This window comes from Terrapene carolina, unplaced genomic scaffold, assembly GCF_002925995.2.
Source record: "Terrapene carolina triunguis isolate 2854851 unplaced genomic scaffold, T_m_triunguis-2.0 Scaffold229, whole genome shotgun sequence".
Classification (NCBI taxonomy): domain Eukaryota; kingdom Metazoa; phylum Chordata; order Testudines; family Emydidae; genus Terrapene; species Terrapene triunguis.
The window spans coordinates 557299-563298 of record NW_020664580.1 but is presented as its reverse complement, the minus strand read 5'-3'; positions in this window follow the sequence as shown (position 1 = coordinate 563298).

Below are 6000 nucleotides of genomic sequence, written 5' to 3'. Positions count from 1 at the left end.
GAATATTTATCATATGATAACTCCACCTTAAGGTGACTGATTGCACAAAGATTTGATTTATTGACAACTGTGTTATTAACATGATAAGAAAGGAAATGTATTCACCCCCACACTCCACCCTTTTCTTAATTGCTGAGCATAAAGGGGATAAAGCAGTAAGTGATCTGCAGGGTCACGGGAGTTGATACTTCCCAACTAATTGATGACGGTCAGCGCCCCAGCATTTAACACATGTTCTGGTGTTTACTTCACTTGCTAAGGGGAAAACTGTTTTCAAAATAGATATACCTTAAGATACTGAACACTCTTTCCAGCAGAGTGTAGAGTACATACACTATGCATACTCCTAATGCAGCTCTAAATAGCAGGGTAGGTGGTGGGGCACCACTTAGGTGAGTAAAAACATGCCTGAACCCTGTGGGTGTGTACCCCACCTGGCTCACTACATGCCCAAGCAATGCCTCCCCTGTCCACACTGCAGTTTTTAGGAAGTATAGTGTCCTGCTGTCTCCCTGCTGCCCAAGTCTTGCCCCACCACAGCAAAAGACTCTCTGGCAGGGAGAGGCAGAGGGGAAAGACTCTGGCAGCTCCCTGCTGTTGAGTCGTCCCCCCATCCCCACACACAGGTGTAGCTACACACCACAGTGTGGACACAGCCTACTTTTCACTGTGGCATGTAACTACACATACCCTACATGCCACTGCCAATGGGGTGCAGTATCAGTTGAAGCCATACAGATACAATCATGTGAAATGGTTCCATACCACTGCACTACCTGGTGTTGCAATCCTAGCAGAACATATAAGCTAAGCGAGGTCGGGACAGATCAGACCTCAAATGGGAAGCCTCCAAATAATACTGAAATGCTGTATGAAGGAGTGCTGGTCATTCAGCATATGTCACCTGTCTCTGGGCAGGGACACTTGGCCCACTCCCTTCTGGCTGGGGTTTAAAGGCTACACAGCTCCCTGCATACGCTATGATATCCCCAGCAAGTCTGACAAACATCCAGACCTTTGGTTTGTCTCCAAAGAAAATGACTTTGTTTTTACTAGTGACCACACAGTTCTTCCTAAGCAAAGTACATTTATTAGGGCAAAAGCATCACCAGAGGAAAAATATAAAATAAAAGAGTTAAATGCTCCCTAAACATCCAAGAATTGCCTGTCTTCTATATGGGGTGTCTGGCATGCCAAAGTCTTACTAATCCTTCGGCGGGGTGGAGTCCTCATAGGTTCTGTTCATTTGGTGAATCAAAAAGACTGAGTCTGCTTAAACTCAGACTTTTATACAAAAAGCCCTAGAACACAATCATACATAAACCATTCACAAATTTAATACAATGGTCACCAAAGATACTGCACGGGCTTGCAATATCTGTCACAGCACTCTTCCCCATGAGTTGGTACTGAACTAATGCCATGCAACAGGACTTTGAATTGCTTTCTTGAATTATACATAAAAACAGGTCCTGATGACAACTAGTTGGAGAGTAGGGGGTTATTCTGCAAAAAAAACAAACAAACTTTTTTTTCTCAGAAAAATCAAACTGCCAAAACTTTCAGCTATTAACCAAAAATTTCAGTTTAGAGATGCCACCACAGTGCTTCATGGGAGTTGTCATTCAGATGCCTCATAACATCCATTTTCTTCTATGAACCAGGCTTCCCGACTAGACTTTGTCCCTCATGGTGTTCCTTATTCCTGGTCTGCTAGAGTGCATCATGGGAATCCCTACCAATGCTGCATTATGGGAGAAGTAGTCCTGCTGGGGAACTTGGTCGGTAGACAACATGAGGCAGCAAACTACAATTCTTATGAGTCACTGCAGCAACATTTCTCTACTTTTATTTATTGGCTGACATTTTTCAGTTTTTAGTGATGGTAGTAGTGCCATTGACTCAGAGTACATAAAGTTAAGCATGTGCATAAGTCTTTACAGGATTGGGGAAGGTGGGGCATATGTTGTAGTCTTGATTCATGACAGGTTCTTTAATCAATGCACTGCAACTCAGTATTGAGATACCTAAATATCAATGTCATTATTGGCATGAGTATCCACACATTACTAACTTAGGCCAAAATTTTCAAATGTAGATGCCTAACCAGGCACCTACATATGAAAATCAGGCCATGTATATAGTGCCCAGTTATGTCAGTTATGTCTACGTCTTAGTGAAAGTCTTTGGAACTTAGAGTTATAAACAGTTTAATTACAACCTACACAAGAGAAACTTTGATATAGAAAAGAAGATAAAATGTTTTGATCAGTGCTAAATAGCAGCTGCCCTTACTGATTGTAAAAACAAAATATAATAAAAAAATGGATTATTTCAGTCATTATGACTTGTCCGTTGTAGTAATAGTGCATGTCATGCACTACCAGTAGAGCCTTGGTATGAAATAATGTAAATATATAGATGAAACAAATCCATAAAATAAAATTCAAAATTACATTTTGAAATTCCAAAATGAAAATTTTCTGAAACCAATTTTTTTCTGAATTTCTGATTTGTGGAAAATGTATAAAGTATCTGCTTTTCATTCTTATTTGAACTGAAAACTCTTTTCAAAATCATAGAACTGTAGGCCTGGAAGGGAACTTCAGAAATCATGTAGTCCATCCCCCCACTTGCTGTGGTGGAACCAAGTATACTTAGATCATCCCTGACAGGTGTTTTTCTAACCTGTTCCTAAAAAATCACCAATGATGGGGATCCCACAACCTCTCTTATTAACCTATTCCAATACTTAACTATAAGGATAGTTGTTAGAAAGTTTTTCCTAATATCTAAATCTCCTTTGCTGAAGATTAAGCTGATTACCTCTTGTCCTACCTTCAGTGGACATGGAGAACAATTAATCACTGTCCTCTTTATAACAGCCCTTAACATACTTGAAGATTATTATCAGGTTCCCCCTCAATCTTCTTTTCTCAAGACTAAACATGCCTAGGTTTTCTAAACCTTTAGTCATTTTTGTTAATCTCCTCTGGACTCTCTCCAATTTGTCCACATCCTTCCTAAAATGTGGTGCCCAAAACTTGATACAGTAGTTCAGCTGAGGCCTCACCAGTGCTGAGCACAGCAGGATAATTACTTCCTGTGGCTAAAATAGGACACTCCTGTTAATATACCCCAGAATGATATTTACATTTTGTTGCAACTGCATCACATTGTTGGCTCATATTCAATTTGTAATCCATTATAACCCCCAGATTCTTTTCAGCAGTACTACTGCCAAGCCAATTATTCCCCATTTTGTAGTTGTGCATTTGATTTTTCCTTCCTAAGCATAGAACTTTGCCTTTGTCTTTATTGAATTTCATCTTGTAGATTTCAGACCAATGCTTCAATTTGTCAAGGTCCTTTTGAATTCTAATCCTGTCCTTCAAAGTACTTGGTGTAATCCACAAATTTTATAAGTGTGCTCTGTGTTTTCATTAATGCCTTGGATAATGGAATAAATAAACCAGGACAGACTCCTGGAGGACACCCCTAGATACGATCTCCCAATTTGATAGCAAACTATTGATGATAATTTGAGTGTGGTTTTTCAACCAGTTGTGCACCCACCTTATAGTTATTTTATCTAGAGCACATTTCCCTTGTTTGTTTCTGAGAATGTCATGTGGGACTCTGTCAAAAGCCTTACTAAAATCAAGATATATCATGTCTACTTTTCCCCTCTTATTCACAGGTTGAGTAACTCTGTCAAAGTAGGAAATTAGTTTGGTTTGACATGATTTTGTTCTTGACAAATCCATGTTGGCTATTACTTATCACCCTATTGTCCTCTAGGTGCTTACAAATTTACATTAAATAATTTGTTCCAGTATCTTTGCGGGCATTTTTGTTTCCCTTTTTGAAGATAAGTTCCATGTTTCCCCTTCTCCTGTCATATGGGACCTCACCTGTCGTCCATGACTTTTCCAAGATAATCGCTAATAGTTCCAAGATTTCTTCAGCTAGTTTCTTAAATACTCTAGAGTGAATTTCATCAGGACCTGCTACCCTGAATACATCTAACTTATCTAAATAATTATCAATCAGGTCTTTCCCTATTCTGGCTTGTGTTCCTTCCCGCTTGTTGTTTAATATTATTGTATTAAGCATCCAGTCACAATTAAGAACATAAGAATGGCCATACTGGATCAGACCAAAGGTCCACCTAGCCCAGTATCCTGTCTACCGACAGTGACCTATGCCAGGTGCCCCAGAGGGAATGAATAAAACACTGAATCATCAAGTGATCCATCCCCTGTTTCCCATTTCCAGCTTCTGGCAAACAGAGGCTAGGGACACCATCCCTGTCCATCCTGGCTAATAAACATTGATGGACATATCCTCCTTGAACTTATCTAGTTCTTTTTTGAATTAACCTTTTAATCTAAGACTGAAGCAAAATAGGCATTAAACACCTCAGCCGTCTTGGTGTAATCTGTTGTTAGCTCTTCTTCCCCAATAAGTAATGGACTTAAGCTTTCCTTCATTTTTCTCTTGCTCCTAATGTAATTATAGAACCTCTTCTTATTATTACCTTTTATATCCCTTGCTAGATGTAACTCAAAATGTCTAAAACTTTCTGCAAACTGGAAATTCCAAGTTTCTAAGAGTTGTATTGCTGAAAAGGGTGTCAGGAACAGGTGCTGTTGAACTAGTGGGCTCAACATAGTTTAGCTGCAAGTATAAATAAAGAAAAACTGTATTTCACAGTGTAGCAGAAACCGTGGTTAAAACCTGCAGAGGAATGGGATGAAGTTGATGTCCTAATACCTTGGAAGCCAATTTTAACCCTATTTCCTGAAATGATGCCGAATTATGCTATTTGACTTTGTCTACATATCCTCAGCACTTATCCACATAGGCCCATTGCTACTGCCCACTGTCAGCAACGAGTCTCTTTTGAGCTGTCCACAAAGCTTAATGCAATAGTGAGTTTTTTCTTCTAGAAAGATTGTTACATCCCAAATCCCATCTCAGACACTTAATTCTAAGACTCGTTTCTCTGATCACTTTACCCATTAGATGGCAGCAGCCACTTATCTATTGTTAAGATATGGTGGGGATGGCAGTGTATGCAAATAGAAAGCCGTAAGGAAAGCAGACGCTTGGTATGTACACAATACTCCACTCTTTGAGTCTCAATGTGGTTTGAGCGCAGGTCACCCATTTCTCTCAAAGAGCTAAATTCTCAGGTGGTGGAAACAGGGAGCTCTATTAGCTGAAAAGAATTTTCCTTCCTGTACGCCAGCAGATTTATAAGATGTATCTTATAAGTTGTAACTTATTTTGGTGTCGTTTAGAAGAACTCAGACTTGAACACAGACTTGAGCATGTGGACTGGTGCATTATTGGCTTGTTCAGGATTCCTGAGATGCTGGCATCCAATATAAAAATAAGACACCCAAGGCAGCACCGAAGTAGTTATCTGGTGTGTGGATCAAAGCACACCTCCAGTGGTGTGCCGCGCACCTCCAGTGGTGTGCCGCGCACCTAAATCCTTTGAAATCAAGTGATTCTGAATCTGTTGCCTTCTGCCACAGCAGATCATTTGCAGTGAGAACGAGCAGTGCATGGGGTTTTAACGCTGTTGTTTTGGAAATGATTAGGAGTAGGTGTAACCCACACACCTCCTAGGTGTGATGCTCTGTCCCCTCTAGCAGCACCCAAGACCACTTAGAGAGAGAGATTGAGTCTGCTCTACAGCCTTAGCTAAGGCGCATGTGGCTTTTAGCTCATGCAGTAGAGGCTCATGCATTTACCTCCAGAGGTCCCAGGTTTGATCCCGCCCAACGACGACTGGGGTCTATCAGTGTAACATAGGCACATAAGCCGAGCTTTGGTTTTTCAAGATCAAAGACATTCAATGAGAGTTGGGTGCCTAACCTGCTTTGGCCTTTTTGTAAGTTCCTCTCAGCACCTCTGTGCATCTTTAGGTGCCTCAGTATTCTCGTAAATCTGGCTCCTAGTCTGAAAAATGCATTCAGTAAGCTTCAG